At 33.8% G+C, this 24,902-nt stretch overlaps 2 protein-coding genes across 2 annotated transcripts in view; one reads left to right on the forward strand and one right to left on the reverse strand.

Annotated features, from left to right (window-relative positions):
* The window catches only part of LOC110186968 (hdc homolog, cell cycle regulator), a 115,253-nt gene that overhangs the window by 42,541 nt on the left and 47,810 nt on the right, over positions 1-24,902 (reverse strand). The gene's annotated exons all lie outside the window — the stretch shown is intronic.
* The window catches only part of LOC110186969 (uncharacterized), a 34,228-nt gene continuing 9,765 nt past the window's right edge, over positions 440-24,902 (forward strand). The window contains exon 1 of the mRNA XM_086840693.1: positions 440-15,692. The gene's annotated coding sequence lies outside the window, so the exon portion shown is untranslated. The remainder of the gene's footprint in view (positions 15,693-24,902) is intronic.

Consider the following 24,902-nt stretch of genomic DNA (forward strand, 5'->3'; position numbering starts at 1 on the left):
CTATTTTCTGCGGAATTTTACTTAAATCACTTGGAATTATTAATTAGTTTCTCAAGTATTTAAAATTATATTATATAAACCTTTTAAAAATGAAATATTTACTTTTGTTTTAAAATCCTTACAATTTAAATTATATTTATATTCATTTTCTATACCCTTGTAGGGAATTTTAAATTTAGTCTGTGAAGTAATCATTTCCGACCCCATAAATCATATATATTCTTGATCAGCGTCAATAGGCGAGTCGATCTAGACATGTCCGGTGGAAAAAAAAAAATTCGAAATTTTTTTCAAAATTTTATCGGGTTAAAATTGTCAAAAAAATATTAGCGAAAATGGAATTTTTTCTTGTTTTAAACTAAGTATGCAGATTTATTTACCTATCAAAAACTAACATAGGAGCGGTTTCCGAAACAAAATTAATGCTTTTTTGGCTGAGTTATGAGTTTTATAAAGTTCATTTTATTGGCAATTGTCATATAAAAATAGCTATAAATATTTATATGATTTTATGGTTTACGGTTCGATCTTATAAGTTAATTGTACTGTTACTTCGTTTTCCAAAAAAGTTTGAATTAAATTTTTCAGAGTTCTAAAATGATTTTTTAAAATAGTTAACTATTATAACAATTCAAATAAATAAAAATTCTCTCGCTTTTAAAAATATTTCAAATTTATTTCATATTTCTTTTGTAAATAAGAAAATTCCTTCTTTAATTACCTCAATTCCCAAAACTCAACTCGTTTACTGAATTAAAAAACCACAATTCAAATGAACGGCGTAAAAATTTCGCAAGAAAACTATGTTGCAAATATATTTTAAGAATTTTTCACCCGAAATGCATTCGACGTTAATTTTCATTCGCTGAAAATACCGCGAGTGCAATTTCTTTTAGTGCAATTACCGCTTGCGCAACTCTTGCAGTTTTTTGTTGTTGCTTCAACGTTTTTCATAGTTTTTCTTTAGTCAGTTGTGTGTACGTTTCTTTTCTATTTTTTTTTTTTTTGCCACATTTTCTTATCTATTAATAGTTGGGCGTGCTGCCAACGTCGCTGCCATCGGTTAGCGGCTGCAGTAGCTGAGCTGCCCACGCGGAGCGGTCAATAAACTTCGCGAATTGCGAATCGCGACACATGCAAATTGCAGTCAGCGCAAACAATTAGCAAAGCGGCAGCAACAGCAAAAACACGTAGAAAAAAAATAAAGAAAAAATAGCAAGAGAGGAAAATAAAATGGAAAAGCTCATGCACACACAACTGAAAACTCCGACCTATCGCACATTTTTTGCTATTGGGCAGTCGCCTCGTCAAATGTTTTGTTGTGTTACGTTTTCCCCCAGTTTTTGTTTTTTTTTTTTGCGATTTGCTGCTGCTCTTATCAGTGAATGTGAGAGAGAGTTGTAACAATTTTATTTTTGTTTAACAACTACAACTATAGATTAGGGAAAAATAGTGATGAACAAATATAACTAAAGAAATAATTAAAATATTATTTAAGCTCAGAACTTTCGTTTTATTTATATGAATACTGATTACGATTAGAAACCTATTTTCCTCCCATAACCCTACATGGTTCAAAAGAATCCAATTTGGCATCTCTTATCGCTGCCTGCTCACCTCCAACTATCTATATCTATTGCTCCCACTATCTCTATTCATCTATCGCACTATTGCTTGCTTTTTGATGGCCATCTCGCTCTAGCACGCCAGCGTCGTGCATTGCACTCTTTTTGCGCCGCTGGCAGCGCTGCTCTCTTGGCAAATCAAATAATGCAACAACAACAACATTCATCATCTGTTGATGTTGTTTGTTGGTGTATTGTGGTAGTTGTAGTTGTTGAATTTGACTAATTGCAATGAGAGAACAAGCGAACACGAAAGTGTTGCTGTTGCTTTTGATCTTTTTCGTCGATAGCTGGTCTCTTTTTGTGTTTTTTTATTTGCTCTTTTTTGCTTGCTCTCTTTTCCAAACTCATATTGTTCTTGCAATTGTTGTCTTTTTTTTATGTACAACAATGCCACTACAATTTGTAATTAGCCGCTGACTTTTAGTGTTTCTAATGTTTAATGCGCTAGCTGGCTGTTCACATTAATTTGCATTGTTTCTGTTTATCTATTTGTTTTCATTTCATTTTGTTATGTTTCTCTTTTTTGATCTATCTCACTCGCACAACGGATGTTTGGCATCGTTTTTGAATGTGTTTCGAGGGAGAAATAGAGATATGGCTACAAAATCTGGCACACCGAAAAAATTGTAAATTCGAATTTCCATTTCGATAAAAGTAACCAAAAAGTAAAAAATATACATCAAAACACAGCGCAGGAAATTCAAATAGTGAAACCCATAAAAAGTAGTTTAAATACCAGTTAAAACGAGTTTAAATGGTTAACACCACAAACCGCACATGGGACTGATTAATGGATTTTTGCTTTGTTAATTATTCTATTAAGCGTTTCGTAATGAAGTCATCACCCAATCAATGGATAATTAAGCCATTACTACTAAGTAAATAAATTGAGTTTTTGAAAAAGCTGAATCATCTCTGCGAATGTCTTTGTATATGTGAGGTATCATTATTAATTTTATTATAATTAATGGGTTATATTTTGATATTTACTGTTTTTTATTATTTAAATTTCCTACAAAGTTTAAACATAGTTATAAACTGTTTAGTTTCAACCTGTAAATATACATACATAGATTATCTATAGGGGTAGGTGGAAAGGATAAATATCTCAAGATCTTTTAAAAATTCTTTGCTCAAATTTGGTATCAGGATTTATTAAGCCGTTATGAATTGATATGGAAAGTTTTATATCAATCTATAGATTTGTAAAGAAAACAAGTATACCTAAAAACAGGTAATACAACTTATTTATGATAATAAATTTTAGTATTGTAAATAGTCATATTAATTTTAATTTGTCCTATTAATTTAAAATTTTCTTAACAATCTATGAGTGTTCAGCTCTATATATATATTCACACTCCTAGCTATAGTCTCAAGATCTCCGAAGATGGCAAAGATCAGCAAACAGAGATATGCGAACGCTGCACTTTGGATGCCGACGATGATGATGATTTTCGCTATCTGATTCGCTGGCTCGGCCAAGAGTCAATAGCACAAACAAACTATCGTAGATCGGAATACCATATATGTTTATACATATACGTATACGTATATAGTATTGTATATATTTGTGTAAAGATATATAGGCAGGTAACGAACGCACGCCACCACGTTCATTTCATTGAATTGGAGCGATGAACTCGGGTATTTAGCTTTTTTTGTGAGCGAAAGGGAAATGCAAAAACGCATTTTCCAAAGCAACTACAACAACAATTGTTACGAGTCAATTGTTTAACGATGTGGCTCTGGCTGGCACTCTTTATAAATAAACGTAATTAGCACTGAGCCACAATAATAATAATAACAATTATGCTAAGAACTTTTACGACTCAATTAAGTGAAACCCAAAAGATGCGCAACACAATGGAGAGGAGGCGAGGTTAGTGGCAGTAATAATTATTATTATTGTATGTACCGTAGGTATGTATGCATGGTTTTTAATGTGCAAAACAACATTAGCAACTGAAAACTGCATAAAAACCGAAGCTAAGTGGAATGCATCCGCCTTCACGCCCACGCCTTTGACGGGGCGGAAAAACTTGAGGCTTTTTTTTTATGTGCCCCAGACGAGGTTTATGGTTTTGTTTTTCGATCCCCCTACCCCCTACCCCCTAGTACCCTAACATAAATACATGCTGCATAAGTCACGTCCTGGGCCAAAACATAACCCATTGCCACTATATAGTGTTCGCGTATCCGATCCGTACATGAACAACAATCGCAAATGGCATCCGTCCGCGATTATTTATGGCCACTATTTCAAATTACACAAGCTCTCTTAACATATGTGTGGCTATAGTGATATGTGCCCCACTGTACGATTTGCACTGTATTGTACATATCATATAATAATATATACGTATTTATATTTGAGTCCGAGCAACCTTCAGGGTCTGGGGACTTGCCCCCCTTATCGAACTCAAAACTTTGTTGCCGCCGCTTCGTTCCATTTGCTGATTTTATTTTTGTTGTTTTTTGCTAATAATGTATATATTTATCACCCTTATTTTGGGACAGAGTGTATTGGGCTTAAAGGATATCATTCAAGTTTCTTATAATGAGTTTTTTCTATTATTTAATATGATTTTAAAGTGTTAATTTTATTTATTAATTTTAAAACTTTATTATCATGAATCGGGTTAAAGACTTTCCATAAATTTTTGGTATGAGCAATATTTAAGCCCTTCTCCAACAGTATACAAGATTTCAGACCATTTTATAAATAATGAAAGTCAAGATCAGAAAAGGAAGTTGGTATATAATGTGGAATTACTTGTAAACTTGAAAAGTAAATGGAAATATTGATAGGAATATAACGAATCTATAATAATTTGTTGTTATATTTTATATAAAATTTATAAATATAGGGTATCTTATAGTTCCCTACACTTTTCACCAGACAGACCACCGGCCAGACTGGAGTCCGGCCACAGTCTCTGATTTACTTGAGCTTAAAAAAGCAATTTACTCGCATTTTTATTACTTATGGTAAATATTGTTGGGGATTTTATGGCACTCGCATCCTTGAGCAGCTCGACGAGTTGTTGCTGATTGAACCTTATCGGTTGGAGTCACAAATATCATACGGGGTCTCAGAGGGAGCTTCAACAAGTAGTAGAAAATGCTACGAAATCCCCCTCCAAGGAAGTTTTGTTGCAAAATTGGGTCGCATGGGGGAGAAAAACAGAGGAGTAGTTGCAGGTATTGAGAGGGAGAGTGATTTCCACGGTACATTTTTATGTATATAATAAAAATAAACAATGCCATGACGCAATTTGGCTTAAATCTCCCTCCATTTTTTGTCTGAATTTTTATGCAAATTGAATTGTTAAAACAATAAACACAATAACAAACAACAACAGCAACTGCAAATAACATGGCTCTTTCTGTCTGTGATCATTTGCATCTCAATTGAACAAATAGAATTGGACTGGATAAAGTGCACTTCCCTAATGCGAATTTGACATGCAAACTGGCTAAAAACAAGTATATGTATAAAAAAAAAACTGAATCAGAGGATTTCATAACAGAAAGTATACAAGAAAATTACAGCCCAAGTACCATAAATTATTTAATGGCAATAAATATTAACCAATTTGATAACAAATCAAGCTCTCACGTTTTTTATTGATTTCATTTATTTAAGTATTCTAGTTAAAAAGAAATAATGTTGTATATTAAATTTATACCATTACAGTAACCAATTTTGTTTTGTAATCATACTTAAAGTTTAAATTTTTCTCTCTTGAATCTCAATTTTATTTATTAAGAAAAGTCGCCTTTCCATCTGCTGGTAGACTTTATTGGGTTAATGTCTCATTGTCTCCATTCGCTGCAGACGATTCAATTTCAGCGATAAATAAAATGAAATTATAACAGAAAGCAGACAAGGCTACTTCGACCTTAAGGTGCCTTAACAAGACATATGTGTTGTGTCTCTTGTGACCAGGGCAATTGTTTGATTTATTTTCCAACAGATAAAACACGAAGAAACAAAATTTAAGAATAAATACTTGAGAAGAAATGAGTTACAGGCCATGTAAAAAATCTGGCAGCGATCTTCTTGCTGAAGATAGCAGAAAATTAGCTGGAAAAGAGCCCCCAACGAAGACGACGTGCCTACACGTGTATGTTCGATGACCCAAATCCGATTAAAAGGGCCCTCTAAAAAAAAAGCTAGTCAAGAAACTAAACTAAAATAAACAAAACTAATTGCCCAAAAAAGGGCCAACACATCTATCTTGATTCTTAGGCAAAAGTTCCCCCTGGCAAGGGAGGTATTTTCTGATAAATTTCGAAATTAATTATGTCACATTATGTAATCTGATCAGCTTCGTTGCGGTTGCCGCCGCCGTTGCTGCCTGTTGTCAACGCATATCCAAAAAAAAAAATACAACAAATTTCGACCCTTTTCAGAATAAAATCTGGGGAAGGGGTGGCAGACAGATCAATGAACAATGGGAAATGCGAACTGGAATACGAACAAGAAGAAAAAAAATATATATCAGAAAAACAACTACCTCACGAATTCCAGTTCCTCAGGTAGGAAATACTGCCAAGAGGCTGTTGCGATCAGATATTTGTATTTCATTCGGAGGTGAGGAACTATACACTGGGATATAGTTATAGGGATTTCAGGTACTATATATGATTTAATAAGAATAAATGTATATAAACTTTCATGTTTTAAGCATTAAATTGGAATATATATATCAGAGTTAGAAAGGTGATCTTAGTTTCTTTATTATTTTCACCACTGTGCAGCTAGACCTGCTTAAGAATTATAGAGCAGTAAAGAGGTATTATCATTTTAGTCAGAAGCTAGAAACGCAGTGAAGGAGTCATTTCCGACCCTACAAATCATATGTATTCTTGATCAGTAACAAAATCCCAGTCGATCTAGCCATCTCCGGAAGAAAACAAAAATTTTCAATTTTTATCACATTTTATATGGGTTTAAAATTGTAAAAAAATCAAAGAAAATTTTAATTTTTTTACATTTTAAATTGAGTATGCAGATTTATTCACCTAACAAAAACTAGCAAAGGAGCGTTTTCCGAATCAAAATTAATGCTTTTCTTTGGCTGAGTTATGAATTTTTTAAATTTGAATTATCGTCAATTGTCATATAAAAATATGAATAAATATCTTTTCAAAGAATGTGAATATTTAAAGCTTAATTATGATTGATTTCCGATTCGATTCCATATCGCATCGATTGCAAACTGCAGAAGTATAAAAACATTCTCTCGTGTTTCGAATTAAACCCAATAGTAAACCAATTAATCATTAAAAGATCACAAGTTAATGTAAACTAATAATATTTTTTTGTATACCAAAACCAACCAAATTTTAAACTCAATTTTCCTGTAAATTATTTCCTTCAGTGTCCCTGCCTTTCGGCTGTCACATGGATTTCAGATTCGGATTCCGCTTCAGCTTCAGGATTTGGCTTTTGTCTTTTGCTCTTTTCATTGAGCCACAGAAGAAAAAGAAGAAGCCTTCCGAATTATACTGGAAATTTAAGACGAAACCCCGAACCATCCAACCAACGAACGAATTCAGAGCAGGTAACAACGGTAGGCACCACCACTCCTTGGCTATATAATTAAAGGCTGAATTACGATCTTCCCCCCCCTGGGCACTCTTTCCTTTTGCGGTTATCAATGCAATGAGATTTCTGCAGATCGGATTTTTCTGTGGGCGTGCATTGTCAATGAGGTGGAGAAATCCACAGAAAAACAGGGGGATAATTAAAGGTAATATCATAAATATGCCTTTCATTCGAACAAAATAAGTTTATCGCTGAAATTTGAGTTGCAAAAAACTGAGCTTAAGAAAAAGGAAAATTAAAATGCGAGGAAATATTTCAACCCCTTCTAAAAAGAAACCCATTCAAAAGGATTAGGCATCGTTAAGGACATTAAAAAATATAATTCGAATTTATGGACAGCAATAATGTAGTAATAACTTCCCTCCTTTAATAACACAAAAGCCGGAAAAGTGGGGTAAATCAAATGATTTTCCAAAGTATCTTTGTCTCTCGTTTTCGGTTGGTTGGAAAATCTAGTGGAAATAACTTACGCTCTCCTGCTTTTAATCCCCCATCTAATGTTCTCTAAGCCCAAATTATGAGTCCGTTTTTCCAGAGTGAAAAAAGAAAACCCTTTCACTTTTTATTATTAAGCCATTGATAAATCAAATTTCCATATCCTCCGAGAGATAAGAGGGAAAAAAAGGTAAACGAAATGCGAAAAGAGCTTAAAATTAATTGAAACTGTATCCTTTTCTTTTGGACATAAAAGTAAAAATTGCATAATTGGGCAACATTTTTCTTTGAGCATAATTTGTGCAACATTGCGAGTTTATGGCAAAACTCCCTCGAAATAATACGCTTTTAATTGCATTTTTAGCGCTTCTCAGCTGGAAACTACAATTTCAATGGGCCAAAACTGTTAAAGCCAAGTCTGCAGCTCCCACCGTTGTAGTTGCTTTTTTTTTTTGTTTGGCTTTCATGCACTGCAGACTTGTGTCTGGCCAATTTAAATCCATTTTGCATTTGCATGAAGCCAGCAGAGGGAAAGGGAAAGGTCTTAACAAAAAAATATAAAAAGCAGTTGGCCATTTTTACTTATTTCAACTGCAACGATTTCTGACTGGAATATATTTTATATATATATATATAAAAAGAGGGTAAAAAGTCGAAGGAAGTCTCCAAGGAAATGTTTGTCGTTTGTGTCATTTGCATGGAAGCTTCAGCCCAGCACAAAATGCACTTTATCAACTACTTGCAATCTTTGCAAAAGGATGTCCTGGCTTTCAGTTTGCCTTGGAAAAACGAATTCCGCAACAGTAAAAGAAAAATGACCAAAAATATGATTATTTGCGGCGATTTATTAGCCGCAATTTAAATTCATAATTCCAGAGAACTTTCCGGGCTGCAAGCAAAAGAGAAAAATAACACTCAAGGAAGAAAATGGAAAATGAAATGAAATATAATAAAAAGTAAAATGGGAAATATTCAAGGCTCCTCTAGTATATAGACAGACGACTAATCCCAGAACGACGTCTGTCTGGGTCTGCAAAACTGCAGCTTAGTCTCATAATTGGCAAAAACTGCACCAGCTGTGACATCGATTTGCAATTTCCATATAAGGGAGGAAAAGTGTTTCTGTTCCGAGTTCCCGTTCCGTGTTCCTGGCAATGTGCAACAGCAATTAGGCAAACTACTTGCAACACTTTTGCCCAGAGCAACTCGTGCGGCAATTAAAAACGAGTTGCCAGCAATTCAGACGTAACAAATTAAACCAGTCGCAGACAGGATCAACTGCAAACTGCATGTGCATCCACACAAAAAATAATAAATATAGGGGGTTGCAAACCCTTGAATATTTTTTAAAAATATATAAAACATTTTATCTTTAAAGTACAGAGAAGAAAAGGTGGGTTAAAAATAGTCAACAGGCTGTATTTAGGGTATAAAATGGAGAAAATATTTTATAGAGTAATTAAACACTCTATAAAACTTTTTATTTTGTAATAGAAAACAAGCGCTTATCTATAAAAATATACCTGATTCAGATTACATGTATTTGCTCTAAAAAATTCAAAAACACAATAGATTCAGGCAGCTGGAAAAGACTTTAACTTGATTTTGCTTTTGTTTTCCGCTTTTTGTTCAACTCGATTTGATGATCTCCTATTGTTTGCCTAGCTCTCTCCTGTTTTTTATCCTTCCAACCAGATCCTGACTTTTTGAATGATAATAATGTAAGGATAACAATGGCAAGGGGAGGTATCCTTTAAGCAAGGAAAACCTGCGCAGTTGGAAATTGCGTCGTCAGATCAGAATTAGAAATAGAAAACAAGGAAATCCTTGCTAAATGCGCAGTTTTTCTAGAATTAAGATTGACACAAGCTTGTCGAAAAAGTGCGTAGTTTTGCCTCAGGCCTCTGACTGACAGCTTCATAAAGGACTCGACACCGCAGATAAGCCAACACAGGACGAAAACAATCGAATTGAGACGCAAATAGAGAAGGACATTAAGCACCTAGGGGATAAATAAGGAAAGGGGGATAAATCCTAAATGGCAAAGGGAAAGGGGTAAACTCATCAATGGCCAAAGAAAAGGGGAGTCAAACGACGTGGTTTGTTCACCTTTTCAGCTTCAGTGAGTTGAGCAAACAAATAGCAGGAGTAAGGAGTAGCAAGGCAATAAAAGCATACAAATTCAGCCATTGTTGGCCATCGCAGCTAATAAAATTTGCTTCACCAACAGAAAAAAAAGCATAAAACCAAAAGCAGCAAAAACAGAAGCTGCATGTAAAAAACTTCAATGGGAAAGTGCAAGGTGGATTTCTATAAAGGAAATACTCTTTCTAAGAAAGCAAAATTAGATTTAAAAGAAAATTAGGTAGTTTTATCTTCATTCTTCCAAACAATACAATTTTTATCCTTCTCAAAAGATCATATAATGACTGCAAAATATGGCTATTTGTTATATATTTAAATAACTTAGTTTATTCGGAACGTAAATTAAGACTTAAGATAATTAACAGCTTCTAAAAAACAAGTTAAGTTAAATTAAGGGTAGAAAAACCTTTATTTTCTTTATCCGAAACAATTATAAATCCTGCTCAAAGGACCAATTTGTGACTCAAAATTATGACTGTAAAAATGTTTCCCAGCTTAGATAAATTTATGACTTTGTTTCTTGTGAATATTAAACTGAAAAACAAAATCCTAAACTTGCTCTTTACCTTTACCAAAACCCATATACCCCTCTCAAAAAGTGTATATAAAATAGACAACACGTCGTATGAGCGATGAGCTAAAGGTAAACTCTGGTAACAAATAAAAGAAACTGTTGGCTGGCTGGCTGGCAACTAATAAAGTTTTCACCTTACCCCTCTTGGCCAAGTTAATGCAGCGGAACTTCGTTTCGACCATTTCGCTGTGTTTTTACAACTCTTTCAGTGCAAATGCACATTCACTGCAGCAGAAGCGTGTTTATTAAGCGCATTTATGCGTTGTAAATAAAAAACGAAGAAAACCCCAAAACAAAATTACGCGCTCAGGAAATTGCATTTCGCACCAAGAGCGCTGGGATAGTGACACAATTTGGTCTATAAAAGTTTTGAATGGCCGCAACGTGAGCAGACTACACACAAAGGTGTGTGTATGTTGTGCTGTGTGTGTGTGTACTTAACCCCCTGGGAACTATTGCTAATTTTACAACGGATCCATAAAAAATAAAACAAGAAGAAATATGTTTATGCTTCAGCAAGTAATTTGCAAGCGATGAGTTGTGGTCAACAAAAAATATCATAAAGCCTATCTGATCTAGATACCGATTAATGTTTCCGTTGATTGCCATAAAAATTAAGGCATGTGGTGTAGAGAAGTGAGTGTTAAAGATGTGGAAAACTATTTTTAATTTGCTTAGTTATGTGTTTTTTGTGATAAATTTGTTATCTAGATGATAGTCTTGATTTTAAAGCTAGTCATAAAGTATCAAAATGTACTAACTAAGGTTATAATACTTGTAAAGTTAAGAGGTTTTATTTTAATCCCAAGTATTCCAAGCTAAAGCACATCCTCCAATCTCTTTTTGACTAAAAACTATAGGTTTAATCTCAAGTTCTAACTTTTTCAAACTAATTCTCATCCTTGTAAGTTATAAATTCATCACTTTTTGTCTAAAAAAAACTATTGCAGACACTTACTCACCCGAGAATCATTTCCCTTAGCCATGTATAAACAAAAAGTGTTAACTCACCTGTAAAGAAGAAAGGAAAACGTATGAAATTAATATCAATTAAAGAGGATTTGCTTGTTGTTTTGTGTGAAAGAGGAAATTAAAATTTAATTACTTCAACGTCCAGACAGAGCCCACAAAAGGTCAGGCGAACAAAACGAGCAGGAATATAAAACCAAAATAATGAATAAGAACGAAGCTCAGTGAAAGTTTTTTCTCACAAATAAAAAAAATAAAGGACTTTCCCCAACAGACAGGCAGCAGCAACGGCACATGAGCTCGTAACTAACATAAACTCTTTTATTTTTTTGCTATAAATGTTTTCGCCAGGACGACGACGAAGACCATCATCCATTCTCTGGTCTTTTGAGGCAGAGGAGCACCTGCAGCTTTTTGGCCAAGAATTCTTTGTCTGGGCGAGCGTCATAAATATCACATTTGTGGCAGACACAAATACACACACAACACACACACACACACACACACACATATGTGCATTAAAACCCATATATAGAGAGACGCCGGTATACGACTGCAAAACTTTCGTTGGCATTGTGCTGCATACAGCAAGGCGCATTTGCCGCATTTTATGAGGTGCAAATAAAAAGTTTGCCATAAAAATTGCCATAGACATGTGAACACAACTCAAGGAAAAAGCTTAGTGTACACAGAGAAAATGATGGGAAAGTCTAAAAAGGCACTACAAAAAAAAGAGTTAATCAAGAAAAAGAGTTGATTTATTACTTAAAAAAAAAATCTCCAAAGGTTTTTTAACTTCTTTGCCAGGGTCTAAAAGTATGCAATGATATTTTGTTACTTCAGATACTTGGTGAGAAAATAAGATTTGTTGGAAAGTTTAAGATTGTTTATTTATTAATAAACTATATTTATATATTTTAAATAATATTTACTTCATCTAGATTAATATTTCCCATTAGTTTTTCACCATTTACATAATATTGTATGTCTGCAGATTAGTAAAATATGTATATAATTAAAAAAATCTATCTATAACTACTTTTTTTTTCACCGTGTAAGAGTCTCCTGGGTTGGAGGAGCTAAACTAAGTAGAAAAATGCATGTCTGGCACACTGTGGAGTGTGTCTAACAAGCAATCGGAAACACGCCAAAGGAAGTTGGAAAACCCACACCAATTTCCCCCCCTCCCCCAATGCTGTGAAGAAAAGTGTTCTCTCCACATTTGCCCCGTCATTTCCGCGAGCTTAAAGCAAACTCAAGAGCTTTAATTAATTCTGGAAATGGTTAAGAGAAAAAGGTAAATCCAAGGGGGGGGGAGAAGAAAAGAAAAACGCACGTCAGGCACAGGTGCAATTTATATATATTTTGTGCTCTCTCTCTCTCTCCCTGGAAAGCAGTGCTTGAAACAATAATCCTTGACAGAGGAGAACAACGCATTTATTATTGAACTATTCCAGGGCCAACCAAGTCAAGTGGAGTCTACGTGCTGAGGGAACTAAAAAGGCAGAAGATGAAAAAATTGAAATGGGAAAAGGGGAACCACCGTTTGTTGTAAGTCAGCGACACATTCCTCCCCCCCCCCAAAAATTGAAATTGATTTGCAAGTTGATCTCTGGCATATTAAATAAACAATATAAAAAAGAGCTAACTTCCAATAAATTCACTCCACTTCTTCAGTATTATTATTTTATTTCTTTCATTATTTTTTTTCATCACTATTTCTATTTTATTAACACATGTGGCTTGGCCCTGTGTGAAATCTCTCGATTTAATTGGCAAAGTAAACAGAATGTAATTAGGGGAAACAAAAGTTGGTGTGCAGTTGAGCAAATCGAATTAGTTTCGTTTACATTGGGGATTAGGTGTACTTAGTAGAGGAGCTTCAACTTTCAACTGAGCACTGAGAGCAGGTGCCACATAAATGCTATTTTTCCTAGGGTCCTTCACAGCGGAAGTGTGCACAAAAAAAAAATACTTTAACTTCCACTTGAAAATCGAATTTTCCTGCAGTATTTTATCAGCGAAAGGTCAGACACTTTTCTTCTTTTTTTTTTGTGGGTGTTTTCACTACAAATTTCTTATGCACACAAAACTGACAACAAAAACATATAGAGAAGGTAGGGAAAAGGTAAGCACTTGGCAAGTCTATGGCCCAGACACTTGAGTCGGGTCGAGCAGCTATAAAGGTGACAATAACTTAACGAGCAATGAACTCGCTTCTTCTAACTGCTGCCTGTTCTTGATGAGCAACTTGTTGTTGTTGTACACAGAGAGGAAAAAATATTATATACAATTGATTTTAATATATACTAGAATAATTTGAAGAGCTTTAGATACCAAAAAGATATTTTGTAAGATTTTTAAAAGTGGAAAGATATTAACATATAATTTTATGAAGCCTCCAATATGTAGTTTTGAATTATTTCATATATTATCTTATTTCCTTAAATATTCTACATAGATTTGAAATATTAGTCAGCATTTTGTATACCTAACACCTTTAAAAATATTTTTTTAAGAAGAATACAAGGTATATCATTGATTTATTTAATATTTCTTTGGATATTCTACAAATTTTTAGAATATTCCTTTAATTTTTTATACTTAAGAGCATTCAAATTATTGAAAATATTATTGACCAGTCTCCTAATTTAATATTTATTTAATTATATATATCTTATATTCTGTGATATTGGAAATATATTTGCGCTATTTCTTAACATTTCCTTTACCTTTTATATATTTCTTTTATAATTTCCGAGTATAAATACCTAATTTCTTGCAGTACCTTTCGTTTTTGTAACAACTTCTGTGACCGGCGACGGTTTTGCAAGGAAGTGCCACTAAATTGTGGCAGATAACAACTACTAAAAGGTATGGCAGGGGCTTGAAAAACATGGAGAACAGCAGCATGTGGTCAGACCTGGACTTCAACTCCAACCATTTCCTTTCCTTCTCCTTTTTTTTTAGTTGTCCCTTAAAGTACCAGCCTGTTGTTCAACTTTTTTCCTCTCTTTTTCTTGTGGTCTTATCTTTGAAGGCAATCAAAGTCTTCAATAGGAATCCCTTAACCAAAAAAAAAAAAACAAGCAGCATTCTTGTATATATGTAAGTTTGCTTTTTCGCTGGTACAACAGTGCGTATGATGAATGGTTAAAGTTGAACTACCTGAGCTCTCAGCTGCTGCTGTTGATTTGCACGTGTGAACTGAGCAGAAGAGAAGAGACAACGAACTCGAAACGAAAAGCAATGAAATGAGCTGCTGAAAATGGCAATTTAAGTGACTGTCGAGTGTCGAGGAGAAGACGGAGAATTGTTTGCTAGATGCCAGGATAAAAGCTCACAAGCAAACACAACACACACATGCCACATGAACCATCCGGAATACTCAAAAAAAAAGGAAAACCCCAAACACAACACAATAAATGCAAAATATTCAAAACACAAAAAGGGAAGCTAACCAGCAAGATGAACAGCAATAATAAGGATAAAGAGGTAAGTTTAAGGTTTTATTATAACCGAATGATGGGTACTCTTTTTGAATGAAAGATTTAAAGATAAAGTTTGTTAAAAATTAATATTACAAACTCAAATAGTATGCAAGGTATAAGAGGATTTTGCAGAAAGAAAGTTCACGATAACAAAATTGTACAGAATTTCGGCATTTTTTCTAATTCAAAACTAAACAAATTAGTGTGACCGTTTTGGGCTGTGCAAAGTAATCGAACTATCGGTATTATTTCCTCTATAACTCTGCCATAAAAGGGTGTTTAAATGTCGGAACTACATTGAAGCCAATTTTTAAAACTCACAAATCTTATTATAGATTTAAAAAACATACCATTATAACCCGAATACTCTTAATTTTTCAACTCATAAAATTCCCAAAACAATACAAAACATTTCCATAAACCAGAGCCACTCCCCTTCTTTGTAAAAAAAAAACTAGTTAAAACGAGAGTGAAGCCAAAAGCAGAATGTATCTTTAGGTTTACAGTCCAACGCCTCTTTACCTCATCAGCCTCACAGAGTTGGCACAACCCACAGCTCATTCCTCATTCATTCACTCATTCATTCATTCAGTCATTCGTGATGGATGCACTTTCAGGTGAGAGGCACAAGCTGGAAATGCATCAAAGTGGAAGACGTCGCTCAAGTGGAAGCAACGGCGGAAAACTCGTGGAAAACCCGTGCCACAGGCAAAGAGCAAAAAAAAAAAGTCATTAAAATCGCATAAAAGTGAAGCCCAGGAAGAAGAGGTCCAAACACGGGCTTTGACACGGTCGGTCACTGGCCAGAATGATTAATTGTTCTACCAGACAGAGTGAGTTACCCCTCTTCTCCTCCACTTTTTTATTTATTTCTTTGCAATGACCTCTCTTTCCCTTTGATTTTAATGCCGCAGTATCAAAAAGTCATAAAATCCCCTCTCACCTCAATTTATATTAATGACAAAAATGTTTGACAAAATCATTAAACGTGTGCAAGCTTACAACAGGGGAAAAATGGAAATAAATAATTATAAACACTCCGAAAAAAGGAATATTTAAATATTAAATAAAGAAATCGGTTTTTGTTATTATTATTTATTTTTTTTTTTGTTCACATGTCCCAATGCTTTTTTAATAACTTTCGTGACCACGAAATAAATGATTCAGTCTGAAATGTGAACTGCTCCCAGTCGCTCATTAATTTTCCCGGCATTCGTTTTCTGGGACAGGGGAAAAACTCTGTTGAATATCATTGTTCTCCCAGTTGCTTGTATTATTTTTTCATTTTTGTGAAAAATCATCTACGTTTTTTTTTCCTAAAGTGTTTTTTAAAAACCGCATCAGACATGAACATGAACCATTAATCATCGCCAAATGTAAGCGGCAGGCGAAAGAAAAAACAAAAACCACAAGCGAATCTTTGTCGCTAAAGTTTTTATTTTACTTTTATTTCGTCGTGTGAATAACATATTTATATGCACCCACAATCAAAATATAAAAAATATAAAAAGAAGTGTATATAAACTCTCACTTTCTTTCACTTAAATGAGTGTCCTCCACATGTGAGTCACACTCACTCTTTTTACTTGCAATTTTTCATTAAGCGAAATTAAACTGCAGACAGTGCTGTTGATAGGAGAGGGAAAAGGGAAAAGAAGTACAAATAAAACATTGCAAACATTGAAAAATGAAAACTCAAATACACAAAAAATACAGCAAATTGCCAAGCAGCCAAGAGGAACACACAAAAAACTTGACATTAATCATTACAAGAGCAGACAAAGAGCAAAAGACAACTCTGAAGGGGAAATCGAGGGACAAAATTTGAAGAAATGTCGCGTGTGTAGTTTTTTTTATATATATATAAAATATATATTAATGTTTCTGTCAAGCATATGCTGGGAGAAATGATAATCTGTAGAAGAAATAGTAGTTAAGTTATCAGAAATTAGGCACATTCTAATGTCTGAATTAAAGACACAAAAACCTCTCATTTCTCCTTTAAAATATATGTATATTTTCTTTAATTGAAATCATCTGCTAAACTAGTTTCATTTCACTTTATACAAGTTAAATATTAATTATTATTTAATTATTCATAACCAGTTACCTAACACTCATAATTAACCAAACAGAATCATCACTTAAAAGTGTATTAAATTTGCATGAAAATTAATGTTTAATACATGAGACCGGCCATTAGGAAGTCATATATTACCTTTTAAATTTATAACTTTTCTTTAAATACCAATATTTAATTTGACCATAAATTTGAGCATATATTAACAAATAATTTATAAGCAATGCTAATTAAAACAGGGGGAATTTCACCAAAATATTATAAATACCTGATTTTGTGACTCTCTTTATTTTTCGCACAATTAAAATATCTTTACCCAAAAGCTGAAAGATTTCTGAAATTCCTAGACAAAACCTCTCACTTCTCCCTCCACCTAAAGCCAAGTTATTCATGGGTCAAACCCAGTATCAAACTCATTGGGAATTCAACGGCGTCTCCTACACTCAACTTATTTTTACGGAGACATTAAGCGCAGCGCAATTTCAACGCCATAAAGTATGCCATAAAAAGCCAAGTATTTCAAAAATAGACAAGGATAGGCCCGTAAGGACAACAGCAGGCCAGCACGCCTCCCCCCTGGAGAGGCGGCACGCCATTAGTCGCCACATTAGTCACGGGGGATTTTTTGGAGGCACGCACACACAAACACACACACACACGGTCATTTCCATGAAACTTTCTCAATTTTCCCACAACAAAAACAAGAGCAGGAGCAGTAGGAGATTCAGAGCCTTGCAGCCGTCTCTACACTCTTTCTGCAAAGGACATTAAACCCAAAAACGACGGCGACGGCTCCTACAGGAAATTCTACGCAGGCGCCATAGGCATCGGCTCCTACAATCGGTGCGAGCTTTTCCGCAGAGACAGAGAGAGAGAGTGTGGAAAATGGCAAAGCCGGCCGGCTTTTCCTCTCTCTCGTTTTCCCATGGCCATGGCCGTGACAATGGCCCTGGCATTGAAGTGCCATATGGCTCACCTCCTACCACATTTAATGCTCTCTCTCTGAATGGTTGTCCTTGCACTTGCCCTTGCGTAGGCGCAGGATATCAAGGCTCCCAAAAACTCCCATACTCCCGCCCCTCGCTTTTCCACGCTTTTTCTTTTCATGTTTAGCCTTTCAGGCGGGGAAAAAAGGAAGCATTGTGAGGAAAATGCGGGCTGCTTTTCATGCTGATTTTCATATCGTGAGAAAATTATGGCCCATTAAATTGGTTGTTACTTTTGGCTAATAATATTGATTGGAATATATATTGCCTAGGTAATATTTAATTAAGTAGATGATATTAAAATATGTTCAAATCAGGATTTTTTATATATTATTTTATTTATGGAATTTTACATAATTAATTTAATAAGAAACTTTAGAAAATTGCTTGTACTTTATATATATATTATTTAAGTTTTGCTGAAATATATTGAATTTAACTTTTCTAACCATATCTTCATTATTAGACTCCTTTTTTGGTAAATATTTTCCTTTTTAGCATCCTTTCTAGGAATATATATTCATCTTTAGGATCCCTTCTTGGTATATTTCTTCTTTATTAAAATATTTTCTAAGTATATCTTTTTTAAGGATCCTCTGGTATATATATATATATATACTTTTTTAGGATCCTTTCTTGTAGAATATATTTTGTAGGACCCATTGTTGGTATATATCTTTCTTCTTAGGTTCCTTTCTTTATTATTAATAATTAATTTGTTACTTCTCCCAATTTCTATATATTTTCCCTTAATTCAATCCCTTTTTCTCTCCGTGTAAGAAGCCTCTGCTTTTGAATGTTAATAAACCTTTTGCCTGCACACTTGAGGGCGTGCGCAGGCCTATACCTTTACCTCCCCCTTTAGGAGCCTAAGCTTTGCCGGGTGCTTTGACCTTGTCCTTGCACCTATCTCCCGCCTAATGTCCCGCCTACCGCCGCCACGCCCCCTTCCGCCTCCTGTGGGAGTTATTTGGCAAATGTGCGGCACGCAGACTTTCTGACCTTCCTCCGTCTCCGAAAAAACAGTCTGACGCATTTATATATTATTCAAGGCGAAGGTCGAATGTGGGGGGTTTTTTATTTTGGGAGGGAAAACTCAGGCATGCCTGCGTGCTGCTATATATGCGTGGGAAAAATCAGTGTTTTTTGTTGGGGAAAGAGCTTCCAGCTTTAAGTGGGATTTTATGGCATTCGGTGTAGACACAATTTAATATTGAAGGAGAATAAAAAAATACGGTTAGGTGCCTGAACCTGATGCTGCACACAGACAATAAATAGCCGGGGTCCTGGGCAATAAAAGTTGATATTATTCCTTTACCCCCCCCCCCCACCGTAAATATTTGATATTTAAATTTGGAATTTTCAAGACGAGAGAGAGGACCAAGGACCAAGGCTTTGTCATAAAATTGATTGGTTTCCCTTCTGACCTTTCCCTACTCTTCTTTTGCTCCTTGTCCATTTTCAGGTTCAAAGCGCATTTTCAGCTGTCTTTCTTCTTTCTTTCGGGCTTTTTTGTTATATTTTTTTCCCCCTTGCCAAGGCTGACGACAGGTGTTGGAACACGGACAAACTGTTCAGCGAAGCGAAGTGGCAGTCAGAAAAAAAAAAATTATATATATATAGGTATTTTTAGGTATATGTAAAAAATAAAATAAAAACAACAATTGCTCAATTGAACGAGGTCAGTGGCTGGACGAATAAAAAAAAAAAACTGATAAAAGGGAAAAGGAAAAGGGAAATGGCAGTGGAAGTGGAAGTGTAGCTAAGTTCAGGCTGCCATTGCCACTGCAGCTGCTGTTATTAAAAAGTTTTCTCCTAATTGGCAACTTTGTAGACAGACGCCGAAAAAAAGCGCCAAGAGAAGCATAAAAATTTGACCAAAAAATATTGATAAAGTCAAGCCAATAGGAAATTAACAAGGAAGAGGAGAGATTCTAATACAAAAATCTATGCTTGAAATTCTCTAAAAGGTGTTTAAAAATCTTCTAGAATTTGTTATCTACTCATTCCACAAAAAAGGAAAATAATTTCGAAAAGCCAAAGATTATATAGCTTTAGCGATTGTAATGAAATTATAGAACAGTATTGGAAATCTAATAAAACTAAGTTTGAAATATTTGAATTCTTTGAATTAAAAATTATCCATATATTTATGAAAATTTTTTCGATATACATATAAAAATTTAAAATTCTCATAACTTAGTCAAAAAATCATTAATTTCAATTCGGAAACTTGTTCAGTGTTAGTTTTTAGAAGGTTAATAAATCTGCATACTCGATTAAAAATGTTTAAAAATTCTTCTTTTTTTTCTCTTTTTTTTATACAATTCTAATGATATAAAATTTGAAAAAAATTTGTAAATTTTTTTGTCGCCCTAAGATAGCTAGATCGCTCCGGCTAGTGATGCTGATCAAGAATATATATGATTTATAGGGTCGGAAATGATTCCTTCGCGGTGTTTTAAGCTTCTGAATAAAATTAGAATACCCTGCAAGAGTATTAAAATACAAGTTGTTTTAAAATTTTTGTATATAGGAAATACATTAAATGCTCTTAAAGATGTTAAAAAAATATTATAGAATTGAAATTTAAAAATAAGATAAACTTTATAAAATTATAAATAAAACCTTTTAAGTTGTGCAAACATATTCGAAAACCTTTATATTTTAAGGTAAAAACTTAAAATTCTACAATACAATCTCATAAAATAATAATAACAACCAATACCTTACCAATTTTCAAACCAAAAGAAATCGTAAAATCCCCCACAAAGTCTACAAAAAAAATTACATAGTAAATTCCAAACCGAAATTTCCCCCCAAAATTGAGGCTGCAAGTCCTTGACAAGTTCACTTGGAGAATGGCCAATATAAAGTCAGCTTAAGAACCGTTATGACTGCAACACCACCGCCAAAACTGAGCAGCAAATGTTGCAAGTTCAAAGGATATAAAAAAAAAGAAAAAATCAAGAAAGAAAGGGAAGAGTTGGGAAGGAAACACAATATCCAACTTGTTCTCTCTTTGATTTTATGGCCAGAAATTGGTAATTTCAGCGTACATTGGATAAAAACGAGATGAGGCGAATGAGGATAATGACATTGTCCCCCATCGTTGCTTGCATGGGAATGGCCAATAAAAAGCATTTTCCTGGCTCAGAAGCAGCTCAGAAATATCGTTCGATTATTTGGCCATAAGCTAGAGCCAGTCAACGATCGTGGGGATTTTTCTTCGAAAAACTATCACAATAATTTAAGGATTATTCCGGTACAGATTTCACACCCTTCACCTACTTATTTTTTATATTTTTCAAGTCCCTGAATTCAGCTGCAATTTAAGTGTTTTAAATGCATAATTAACGTTTTTCCATTTTGCCTTTTGTTTATGCGCCAACTGGCCTTGTTGTTTTTGTTCATTTTTATTTTGCTTGGTTTGTTTGTTGTCATGACAGCCGAAAAACATTAAATTTATTTTTGCATGCCCCCTCAAATGACTGCAAAACAAAAAATTACTTTAAATTTTTCAATGTGCAAGCAAGCTGCTGCTGCGAAACTAAACAAATTAAGCAATTTATTTTCATTAACACAAATAAAACTAAAGAAACATTAATTTGCTGCCCTCAAGCGTGACCACGCCCCAAAGAAAAAAAGAAGGAATAAGAATCCGAGAAAAAGTTTTCAACTTGAAGGAACAATTTTTAATTGAATTTCGCTCACACATATGTTGAGATGGAAAACCAGCTAACAATTACGAGAGGCAGAGAGAGAAAAATGTAACATAAATCAAAGTCAAATGGGAAAACATTGAACAACATGGTACATTAAAATCCCAACAGCAAAACTAAAGCCGAACTAAGGAGATTTATAGGCCCGAAATGGGGGTGATGTATGTTTTGTAAGTAGTTGTAGTCGTAGTAGGTGTCTCCGATTCAGTCTGGGCAACAAAACTTGAGGGTGTAGAGCGGTTTTAGGAATTATGTCATCGCCAGCAAATGAAATCGATTCAATTAAAATGTTTGTGTGCTATGGGGCTCACAAGAGGGGCACAATTTGCATTAGGGATGGGTTTACGTTATCGATAATTTAATAAAACATTAAGAAGGAATATGTGAAAATGCTTGAATTAGCTCAAACTTTAATAATATGCGAAAATTAAACTTTACAATCGATATCTTTGAGCAGAAAGTGTACGTTTTGATACATTATTTATCGAAATCGATTTATTTGCAATAAAATATTATATTAGTTAATTAATTTCGATAATTTCGATAAATATGGAAAAGAAATTGTATAGAAAAACGAATACTACTTAAATATTGATTCGCTTTTATAGGTTTATTGCAAAAAAAAAAACATTTAAAAATGTTCAAATTGAATAAAACTTTCATTTTTATATAATAATTAATCGATGTAACCAATAATTCAGGTTAAAATTATATTTTTCGATATGGTCTGAGACTTCTTTATATTGAATTATAATATTTGTATATTGTTAGAATAGTTTCTGATATTTTTTCAATCATATATTATATCGATACCTCCAAAATATGAAATGTTCCTTCAAGTTTCAAGACTTATTTTACTCGATAAACGTTCTCCGCTCGATAGGCATATCATCATAATGAATCTGATGCCTCTGAATTACAATAATTTTCAATAAGCTTCACTTGATTGATATTCCACATCGCACAATTAGACTGCAGTTGCTTTTGGCTCTCGACAACTCTGACACTTGAAAACGCTCAACGACCGACCGACGACTCTGATGATGACAGATGATGATGATGTTGATGACTATAATGATAACGATGATTGCCGTCGTGGTGGTGATGATCGTCATTAGCATCGAACAACGGACATTATGTCAGTCAGGCAGCTGTCATACAGCTCCAGTCAAAGTTGTCTGTTTCCCCAGCTCGAAGGCAAAACAATCCCCGAAATTCACTCAAAACAAATAAAATAAAATAAAGTAAAAACAATGTACATATAAATTACATTTTCAGACTGCAGACTGCACCTCATCCTCAACTGTTTTTCTCCCCCTCAAATTTCTGGCCAATTTCTCTCTCTTCAAGGCAAATGAAGCGTTAAAAAAAAGAAGCTAAAAAGAAGCGAATTAAATAAAAAACAGCAGAAACAAAAAAATGGCAACCCGTTGCGGTTCAGTGGCACAACGGCAGCTGCAATTGCAACTGCAACTGCAACCATATACACACGTCAGAGTACAACGAAAAATAATTCCAGGCCGAGCCTTAAAAATTTCAATTAACTTTCCAGCGCGAAAACAATGCGGAAAATTGTTTCGCGATAAATATATTAAATATTTTCCGAACATCACATAATGCCAAACGAAATGGATTTTAAATGTTAAGCAGAAAAGCCCTCAATGAATATTGAAAATATGATTTAAAGTCACCGACTATGCATTGAAATTATTGTAGACAGAATTTATGAACAATATTTATTTTGTCAGAGTTAATTAAATTTACACAGATTGAATGGCGTAATCAGGTTGAAAAATATTTCAATTACTTTATTGTCTCATTGGAAAAAGCTATTTTAAATAATACCTTTCTTTTGCTAAACATCAAAATAAAAATATATATTTTAGACAAACACTCAATTAAGTTTGATAGGAAAAATAAATATTTAAAATTAAATTGATTTGGAAAACATATTGACAAATGTGATTAGATACGTTTTAAGTATCTGTGAAATTTAGCAAGCATTCAAGTTTGTTGTTTTTTTTTTTTTTTGCAAAACCATGTCATTGCATAAACTTGAAGATTTTTAAGTGGAAGCTGAATTGAAATGTCAGTTAAATCTCATTGACCTTGCTGCACTTTTAGCCATTTAAACATTTTAAACATTTTCGATTTTTATGTTCATAAAGGCCTCGGAATCGGACTTGGCGACTCCTCCAACACATTCATTCGCTTAACTAAACAGGGTACAGTGAATGCTCTAAAGAGTGAACTTTAGGTTATTTTTACAATATTTTAATATATATAATTAAATGCTTTGCTTACCCTATAAACCCTTTAATAAGTTTGTCAGAAAAGGTCCCAAAAAGGGCTAACAAACGCATAAAGATATTTATTTTTTTGTGTTTCCCCTTAACTAGCTTTCACTGTACTTTATAAACAATGCCACACTTTTGTTGTGTTTTTACACATATATAGCATATTGTCCATTTGTATTTGTTTAACTTTTCGTGTGTGTGTGCGATAAATCTAAATGAAATCATAAAATTTGAGACGCAAGACAACGTCAATGTTTTGTGGGTGTGAGATTAACTCAAGCGGAGAAAAAAAAGACAGAGAACAGATATATAAATACATATGTATATAAATATATATTATATATACACTTTGCTGCTTTTCTCACTCGACTGTTATTGTTATTATTGTTGTCGATTGTAAACAAATGCTTAATTGTTGAATGCAAATGACGCTGAAATGTTTTTATTTAATTTTTTTGATCCCTGTAAGTGTGGGCAGACTTTCAAGTGTTTGTGTGATATTTTTTTTAGGTTAAATAAATGTGCGTATATGTACTATAAGTATTTTTTTGTGAATGTATTTGTGTGCTCGTTAACAACACAAGTCAATGCATTTTAAATTTGTTTAATGCGCGCCTTTTTTTAGCATTTGCGATTGTAATTAACGCAATGAACGAGTGTTCACTGTGGAAAGAGATTGGTGACAAAAGAAAACTAAACAAAATATGTAATAAGTTTCTTAATATAGTAAAAAATTCACAATTCTTGTAATACTTTTCACAATAAACTCAAAACAATTCAGAAAAACCTCTCTTTAGTTTGATTAAAAGGAGTATAAATAAGGGATTTCCTCTAGACATGATATATTATATACATTCTTTTAAATAAATATTATAAATCCCTAAAATTCTTAATTTCTTCTTGACTTATTCAATATATTTTAATTAATTTTCCCGCTCTCAGTTCTACTGTACCCTCC

This window comes from Drosophila serrata, unplaced genomic scaffold (genome assembly GCF_035046125.1).
Source record: "Drosophila serrata isolate PLE 108 unplaced genomic scaffold, ASM3504612v1 contig_382, whole genome shotgun sequence".
NCBI lineage: Eukaryota > Metazoa > Arthropoda > Insecta > Diptera > Drosophilidae > Drosophila > Drosophila serrata.